Source organism: Haemaphysalis longicornis, unplaced genomic scaffold, assembly GCF_048455015.1.
Source record: "Haemaphysalis longicornis isolate Haplotype H1 unplaced genomic scaffold, Haemaphysalis longicornis Haplotype H1 scaffold_1, whole genome shotgun sequence".
Lineage (NCBI taxonomy): Eukaryota > Metazoa > Arthropoda > Arachnida > Ixodida > Ixodidae > Haemaphysalis > Haemaphysalis longicornis.
Window position 1 is genome coordinate 110,855,885 of NW_027526203.1, and position 9,658 is coordinate 110,865,542.

A 9,658-nucleotide genomic window follows, 5' to 3' on the forward strand; every position below is an offset into this window, starting at 1 on the left:
CAACACGACTAACATTCCAGGGGCAGACATTTTTGATTATGCACGCGCATAAACACCTGTGAGCAGCTGGTCTGTTAGCCTACTGCTAGCTTCACAGGTCAGGTTTCCTACAAAGCGGAGAGAGAGAGAGAGAGAAGTGAACTTTATTGGGGTCCTGCGGAGGTAGCGGGGTGGGCCACGCAGGGCCGCCCGCTACCCGACGTTACTTAAAGGAGTACTGACACGAAATTTCAAAGCTGAGATAACTATGTAAAACGCTTCCTTTTTATCAGGAGATATCTCCCAGCAAGTTTCCACAGCAACCGTTCAGCGAAACATATTTAAAATCCATTTTAATCTTCGCCCGCACGAGAAAGCCCAGAGCGGGCCGACGTGACATCATCTGCTACGTGCCCCAAACTGCCGACGTCGGGGCTCCCGTGACGAAGCCGACGCGCTGGCTGTGATTGGCGCGCGCTGCTCGGGCGTGTGTACACGTCATGGTTTTGGGACTGACGTCATGCTGCCCGGTCCTGTGGGGACAGCGAAGACCTCGGCCGGTCTGGGCGCGCGCGTGCGCTCGCTTGCGCGCGCTTCCAGAGAGGCAGCGATACGGCAAGAATGGTGACGCCATGTGATACATGCTGTCATGGCGGCCGCTCGGCGTTTTTTTGTCGAAACCGAAACTGGCACGAATAAACGACGCCGTAAATGAATGTTTACGCTGCGCTCGATCGTCTAATCTGTCATTCTATGATTAGTGGGCTGGTAGGCACGCATAGCAGCGAAAAAAACGTAACATAAAAATTTCGTGTGAGTACTCCTTTAAGGCTTGGCCTCCCCGACTCGCGCCGGGTCGGCGCGCGAAAGACCTTCAGGTGTGATCCCTCGGGCCCCCCGTCAGCGCCTCCCCGTGCGCTTGCCGGGCGAGAGCTACCTCGAGCCGCTGGACGGCATGCAGCTGCTCTGCCAAGTACGGCGATACAACTGCACGGGCAGTGTCTTCCGGCAGTCGGCCAGGAGCGGCGACCGCTTCTTCTGGATGTCGGGTGCAGTCCCAGAGAATGTGGGTTAGTGTTGCCCGGACACTGTTGCACACACTGCACACATCACTTGCAAACACCTCCGGGCACACGTAGCGCGCCAGCGCCGGCGTGAGCACGGATCTTGTCTGTAATTGTCTGTACATCACAGCCTGCCCTCGAGTTAGGCCTGGGTGAGGCGGAGGCATGGTCCGGCGTCCGTGCCGGTACCAGCCCAGTACCTCCGCGTACCCGAGGAGAGGTTCCGTGTCTTCCTCATCACTGCACTGATCGCGGCCTTCTCCGACCGCCGAGGTGAGGGGGGGCGCTGGCTGCCGCGCGGTTGGTAAGGGCGCGCGCGGCGGCGTCCGCGTCTCGTTGCGGTTGGGGTGGCCGCTGCTGCTGCCGGTGCTGCTGCCGCTGATGTCCGTGTGCGCCGGGAACCACCTCAGATGGGTGGCCGGCACCGAGTTACGCACTGCACCACACTGCACCACGCGCACTGCACTGGCACACACTTTGTTGTGGGTGTAAATCATGATCGCCGAGCTGGAGTCGCTCAGTATCGTTGAGCACTGCTGGTTCGTGACGGCGAGCGCGATCGCGACTTCCTCCGCCTGCCGCGCGGACGGCACCCGGATGCTACACGCACTGTACACTTCGCCGGTCGTGGCGGTCGTGGCCTTTACCGCCACGGCTACGTAGGTGTCGGTTCTGTCGGTGTACTTGGCCGCATCCACGAAGAGAGCGCTGGTGTCATTGGCGTGCGTCTCCGTTAGGGCTTTGGCTCTGGCGGCACGTCTTCCTTGGTTGTTGTCGGGGTTGACATTTCGGGGAAGCGGCGTTATCTTGCGTCTTTGCAGAATTTCAGCCGGTAGGGTGCTGGTTTCGTGTTTTCCGGTCTCCGATCCTCCTATTCCCAGCCGAGTCAGGATACTTCTCCCCGTTCTTGTAGTCGAGAGGCGTTCGAGTTGCGCTGTTCGCTGGGCTTCCCCAATTTCCTCCAGAGTATTGTGGATTCCTAGTTCGTACAGTCTGGCCGTGCTGGTACAGTTCAGTAGCCCCAGGGCGGCCTTGTGTGTCTTCCGAATGGCTGCATTAATCTTGTCCCTTTCCTGTCGTTTCCAGTAGTGGAACGCACCCACGTATGCTACGTGACTGGTGGCAAAGGACTGAACCAGTCGGAGAAGGTTAGCTTCCTTCATGCCGTTGTGTCGCGTTGCCACTCGTTTGATGAGACGGGTGGTCGTTCCGAGCTTGGTGATGAGCCGGTCGACGGTGGTGCCGTTGCCTCTGCTTGCGTCTAGGAACATGCCGAGGACCCCGAGTGTTTTCACCTTGGGAATGATCGTTCCATCTTTCGTTCGAAGTGTAATTTTCTCGGAGTCTTCCGTTGCTATCTTTCGATACCTGCCCGGCGGAGGGATAAGCAGCAGTTCTGGTTTCTACGGTGAGCATTTGAGGCCCGTGCCGTCCAGGTGTTCCTCGATGGCATTCACCGCTGTCTGTAGTGTCTCCTCGATGTGACCATCGTTGCCCCCGGGGACCCACAGGGTAATGTCATCCGCGTAGATGGTATAGCGGTCCTGTGGGATCTCCGAGAGTCGGTTGGCCACGCCGATAATCACGAGGTTGAATAATAATGGCGAGATGACCGAGCCCTGGGGGGTCCCGACGCTTCCCAATGCCTTCTCTGGTAATTGTAGGTCGCCTGCTTGAATCTTCACGGTTCGTCCCGACAGGAAGTCCCGGATGTAATTATACGATCTTCTTCCCATGCCCAGCCGCGAGACCTGCGCCAAGATGGCTGAATGGCGCACCCTATCGAAGGCGCTCTGCAGGTCGAGGCCCAGCACCGCCCTGTTGTCGCGGGTGGGGACGGATGTTTCTAGTATCTCATGCCGTAGCAGGAGCATTGCGTCCTGGGTGCTGAGCCTCTCCCTGAATCCCAGCATGGTGTCGGGGTAGAGGCCTTCCGTTTCTAGGTAGCGCTGCAATCTGTTCATAAGGACGTGTTCCAAGATCTTTCCCACGCATGATGTAAGGGAGATCGGGTGCAGGTTCTCGATGCCGGGTGGTTTGCCGGGCTTGGGTATCAGTACCGTTCGGGCCGTCTTCCACTGTAGAGGCAGTTTTCCCGTTTGCCAGCATCGATTGAAGTATTTTGTGAGGGCCGTGACTGCTCCGTCGCCTAGGTTCCTCCGTTGCCTAGGTTCCTCCGTCGCCTAGGTTCCTCAGGGCCTTGTTGGTAACGTGGTCCGGGCCTGCCGCCGATTTGCAGTTGAGATTTTGCAGCACGGCTCGCACCTCCCACTCTTCTATATCGCGGTCTAGGGTCGGGTTGGCCGTTCCTTGATACTCTTCGTGCCTCTCAGACGAGGTGCTGGGCAGGTATCGCGCCTTGATGCGTCTGCCTGTTTCTTCTTCTCCCATCGCCTTAATTGCAGTAAACATGATCTGAGCCAGTCGGTGCCGCTGGTATCCTCGGGTCGTCGTGTCGTCTAAGAGGTGCCTGAGTAAGTTCCAGGTCTGGCTTTTGTGGAGCTGGCCGTCGGCCGCGCTGCATGCGGCGTGCCATCTTTGGGCGCACAATTCCTGGCTGTATTTCTCGATGGCTCTTCCAAGCTCCGCTACTCTTTTGCGGAGCTTGCGGTTGTGTCGTTGGCGTTTCCATCGTCTCTGCAGCGATTGTCGCGCCTCTAGCATGTGGGCCAACCTGCTATCTACTTGCTGGATGTCTTCGTCCGTTTCCAACTCCGTGGTCGCTTCGGAAGTCGCCTGTTTAATGGTCGCCGTCCATTCATCGATGTCTGCGATTTCCTGTTGCTTTTCTTCCAGGGCTGAGCGAAATTGAGCCCAGTCCGTAATCTTGTGTGTTCGCCGTTGCGCTGCGGTGTACAGCTCAGATGTCGGTAGCACCACTTCGAGGATGTAGTGGTCGCTTCCCAGGTTGTAGCCTGTGTTGCTCCACTTTATTTCTCCTCTAGCCGTGCTTGCCACTCGAACGAAAGACAGGTCTGGGTTGGTGTCCTTTGTGACGGACGTGCCTATTCGGGTGGGGGCTGCTGGTTCTGTGCATAGGGTGAAGTCGGCGTTCGTAGCGTCGTCCAGCAGGTCCCTTCCTTTGACTGTTGTGCGACTGTAGCCCAACTCCTTGTGCGGAGCGTTGAAGTCGCCGCATACTGCAATTGTTTCACGTGGAGGCGCCCGTACGTGTTGTGCAGAAGGGCCCGAAACTTTTGTTGTCGGTGGGTTGGGTTGCTGTAGACGTTAATGAGTAGAAAGGACTCCTGCTTCTTCTTGCCGATCACCACCTCAGTCGCGCAGTGTTCAATGGTGCTGCGTCCGCGGAAGTTCTCGTGCTTGATGAAAGTGAGTCCCTTTCTCACGAAGGTGCATACCCCTTGTGCAGCTCCCTTGCCGCAGTCTCTTGCGCTCGGGGGGCTTGCGTGTGCGCGGTAGCCTGGAAGGGACGGTGCATTTTCGGTGTGTGTTTCTTGGATCATGATGACATCTGGTGGCTTTTCGGTGCCTTGCAGATGTTGTTGTAGCACCGCTTTCCTGCACTGGAACCCGTTGGCGTTCCAGTGCCAGATCTTCAGGACTGGGCTTGTTGTTGTTGATGTTCGGGCCATGTCGGTGTCTGTGATTGGGCAGTCGGGTTGCGGGTGTCTGCCACGTCGTCTTCGCGGCCAAGCTTTCTGTAGAGGAATTCTTGTAGCGCGTCGAGGCGGCGTTCTACTGCTGTGAGACGTGCATTTACGCGATGTTCGAAGGTATCGATCCTCTTCTCGAGTCTATCTATTCTTTCGGTGCACCGGCGGAGGCGCACGGCGACGCTTATTCCGTTATTGGTCCGCGGTTCTTGCTCTTCATTGTTCGTTTGTGGGGATTCCTCTCCTTGATCCTCCATGGCGATCTCGGAGGGTGATGGACGTGCAGTCTCCTCCCTGGGCTGCGGGTCTTGCACAGCCGGCTGTGGACTTGCTGGTGTTGTCGTTGTCTGTTGTTGTTGATGTCGTGGCGTTAGTGATGGGGGAAGCGGGACCCTTCCTTGCTCCCATTTAGGTTGGGCTGGCACTTGCGATGGTGGTCGTTCTCGCTGCGTCTGCTGATTACTTAGGTATTGCAGGGCTTCTTCAAGTCGCTGGTCCAGTCGCCTGATTTCTGCCTTGAGGGCTGCGTTTTCCTCCCTTAGGGCTTGCATAGTTTCGGTCTGCTGTGACGACTGTTCCCGTCGTTTGGGACCCTTGACTACGTTCGTCCACGTTACTCTTTCTTGGGAGCGGGATCCCGTGCGTCCGTTCCTGCTGGCGCGCCGCCTGCTTCTGTTACGGCTTTCCCGCTTCTTCGACGGCGCGCGGTCGGGGGCGGAGCTTTGCCGCGAGCAGCTCCGGCTGCGCCCTCGGTGACCTTGAGCCTCGAGTGGCGGGAAGCTCGCGACATCTTTTCTAGGAACGCGTTCTCGTTGCGGCGACGCCATCTTGGTGCGTTCCCAGCGGCGCTTCTTAACCAAATATGGTAGTTTGTATCGGTTGGTTATGCCTGGTGCCCCGGACGGGTGCTGACCCCCGCACAATTTACAGTGGGATTTGCATTCCTCTGCGTGATTTTCCCCTGGGTTTGGCTTCCCACAGGTAAAGCATACTCGCGTGTGCGGTTGCGGGCATACGTCTTGGCGGCGGCCTATTTTCCCGCACTGCCGGCACACCTGGTGGTGCTGCCGGTAAAGGCCGCAGCGCACTAGGACGGCGCCATATTTCACCGTCGCGGGGACCTTGTTGCCTTGGAATAGGACGATTACCGCGTTGGAGTCACCTATTCTGTGGGCGTCGATTGCCGTGGGGTTACGCGTGTTGACCACATTAGCCCTAATTTCGTCTGTGGTGTCCGTGGCAGAGATGTTGTGGATGACCCCCTTGGCTGTTCCGTGGGGTGCCGCGTGGTAGGCGCTGACCTTGAATATTTGATCGCCGATGTTAAGCGTGCGAAGCTGGGCGTATCTCATCGCTCGTTGTTCGCTCGGGGTGCTTAGCACTACGATGTTCTGTGCTACGTTGGCGCACACTGTATCTTGCATGGTTTCCTCTCGCGATGTTCCCGTTGCTGCCATTACCGTGTTCATGAGTGCCGAAGCCTCCACGCGACCAGTATTCAGCCCGCCGCGGGGCCGTACTATACGCCTCGAGCTTCGCGATCGCTGCGCCGCCTGCCGCCGCTTCTCCGCGGCGCTTACGGGATGTCTGCAGCGCAGCTGATAGCGGCCCATGCAGTGTATTGGTTCTCTTTCGCTTCTTTTTGCCTTTCCGTGCCTCAAACATCATGGTATTTTGATGTCTGCAAGCAAATAGTACGTTTAGGGCACTTTAAGAAACAGCTGCGTCTTGATTAGAGTTGTTAGAGTGCACGAACGCCGACAAGAGCTAACCCGTGGTACTGCGCACTTCTTCGCCGCTCTTACGGGCGTCGGCGACGGCAGCGGCGTATCACCACTGTCACCTCCGAATATATCAGACGCAAGTGAATTCTATTGACGCCTCGATTAGAACTGATATTGGCACAGTGGGAGGTAGGTTTCGTTTTGCAGCGCGGACAACGAATGCGGCCTTGTTTTGAATGTATACGTCGTCCAAAAATATCATTAGGGGAGGTGATTACCTAATATACCTGGCAATAACTTGTGCGTTTTATAAAAATAGAGGCCACGCGAACATGTTAAGTATATTCTAAGTCTATGGGTCGTTAAATATGTGCCCACTCCCGCCTCATAGAACGGATCAAGGGGAGATGATGAAACCACGGGAAAATAAATGGTCTGCCAAGTTTGGAAGCAATGTAATAGCTCGTGTGAGAATGAAAAAAAAAAAAAAACAGTGCAGCCTCGAAAATCCTAGAGACATTCGTCTTACCTGGCTCAAGCAAGGTTGAACTCACTAGACCAACTAGATGCGAAATGTACTGATGTTTTCCAAGACGGGGGGGGGGGGGGGGGAGGAAGGAGGAGAAAAAGGGGCGTTTAACTATCGTTGTGTCCAAATGCGCCGCGAAATCAAGGAAAGACCGTTTTAGAAAATCACACACAAGCTGCGCGCTCACCTTTATTTTGTTTTTCGACTTTAACGAACAGGGGATCATTCGGCGGACACATTTTTTGAAGTACAGTAAGGAAGTTCACAAGCGATAAAAGGTGTCGTTGGATTGAGTGAGGTCCCCTATTTCACTTTTGTGCTAAATTCGGCAGGCTCCGTTTCATATGATGATGTTTCGAAAAAGTGTTTAGTCACGGCCGCGGATATAAGCGGAGGATATATGTAACCGATGACTTCTTGGGGAAGCTCACCTCGCGAAAAGACGACCCCGCCGTAAATTCTTGGTGCTGACTACCGCATGTAATTTTGCATTATCAATATTACTTATTGCGCGGAATGATCGTGATATTTATGCCGCATTGGTTTGTTCAGGGCAGGGATCAATATCCGGGATATGAAGCGTAACTAGCGGGCTGTCAGGTATCAGTGCTCCGCTATATTATGAAACCACACGAAACCGATTTACATCGCAGTGTGAAGCCGTACAATGAACATCTGAACGAACGCTGCTTACGGAGTTACTGTTAGTAAATTTCAGGGCAGTGTAATTACAATCAGATCCATGCATATATGCCGGTTTCGTGGCGCCAGCTTGTGACACACACCTGGCGCTTACGCGGACCGAATGTACCAGAGTAAGATCGCGTCACAAGCATTTACACTCTCGTAAATGCACCACGTTTGCGAACAGAGTGACTGCTCTACATAAATATGTATTTCCAACGCATACAAACGGAAAATATCAGTCGCGAACGTGCCTCAAAAGCAACGGCGACAGTGGTGAGCGGGCCGGTAACTCCCGCGACTGCTTTCGAAACGGGCCGCTAGGGGGATTTCAGTGGCGCCCCTACAGGTAGCGCTCGAGGCGTATACGCCTCGAGCTTCGCGATCGTTGCGCCGCCTTCCGCCGCTTCTCCACGGCGTTGACGGGATTTGTGCTGCGTGGCTGATAGGAGCTCGTGCAGTATTTTGGTTCTGTTTCGCTTCTTTTAGCCTTTCCGCGCCCTAAAAAAAACTTGTTATGGTGACGTCTATAGGCAAAAAGCAGAGTTACTGGGCAAAAAGTACGTTTGGGTCACTTAAAAAGCAGCTGCGTCTTCGTAGAGTACGCGATCGCCTGCAAGAGCTACCCGGGGACGCGGTTCTGCGCGCTTCGTCGCCGCTCTTCCGGGCATCGGCGACGGCAGCAGCATATCACCCATGTCACCTCCAAAACATCAGGCACAAATGAATTCTACTGTCGCCTCGTTTAGACCTGATACTGGCACAATAAGAGGTTGGCTTCATTTTGCAGCGTGGACAACGAACGCGGCTTGTTTCGAATATATACGTCGCAGAAAAATGTGTTTCGGGGATGTGATTACCCAATCCCGGACAATAACTAATGCCTGTTATAAGAATATAAACCATGCGAAAATGTTAAGTAAATTCTAAGCCTGTGCGTCGTTAAATATGTGCCCACACACGCAATATAGGAAGAACCAAAACAAGTTAATGAAACCACGGGAAAAAAATGTTTTGCAAGTGAGGAATTAAGAAACAGCTCTAACAGAAATGAAAAAAAAACAAAAACAGTGCAGCTTCTGACATGTAAAGACGTTCGTCGAAACTTAAGCCAGGTAGGGTTCACTACACCAACTATACGCGAAATGCACTGCTTTTTCGCGAGACATCGGTGAGGGGGGGGGGGAAGCGGAGGGGGACGCTGTGTACAATAGCGGAGCGGAATCAAGCAATGAACGGTTTAGTAATCGCACGCACAAACCTCGCGTTCACTTTCCTTTTGTTTTTCTACTTCAACGAGGAGCTGATCGTACGGCGGACGCATTTTTGGAAGTATACAGGGTAGGCTGTTCAACAATTAAGCGATGAAAGGTGCCGTTGGAAGAGTGGTATGTGATAAGGCCCTCTGATTTCAGTTTTTGCTTTATTCTGCAGGCTTCCTGTGCTATATGACGATATTTCTAAGAAGCATTTAGTCACGGACGCGGAATATATTCTAAGCCCGTCTCCGCGCTGCTCGAAGAGGATATATGTAGAATGTTTGCGGGCGCTCACCTCACGGCAAGACGACTCTGTCATGGGCTGATCCCCGAGTATAATTATGCATTTTCCATTGTACATTATGCATTTTCCATTGTACTTTTGTTGAATATTCCCGAAATTAACACAGATTGGCTTTTATTGTGGTGGTCAATATCTGAGGTATAATATTGGCAAACGTAACTGGCGCGCTGTAAGGTATGAGTGCTCCGCTGTTTATGTAAGCGCACAAAACCGATTTAAATCGCAGTGTATAGCCGCAGCATAAACATCTGAGGAACCGGTGGTTACGGAGACACGGCTAGTAAATTCAGGTCAGTGTAACTACAATCGGCTCCATCATACGCCGGTTCCGCGACGTTGGCCCCTGGCACACGTCTGGCGCTTATACAGACCGAATATACCACACTAAGATCGCGTCAGAAACATTTACACTCTCGTAAACACACCCCATTTGCGAACAGAGTGACTGCTCCACATAAACATAGATTTCAAACTCCCGCAAACGGTAAATCTCAGTCGTGA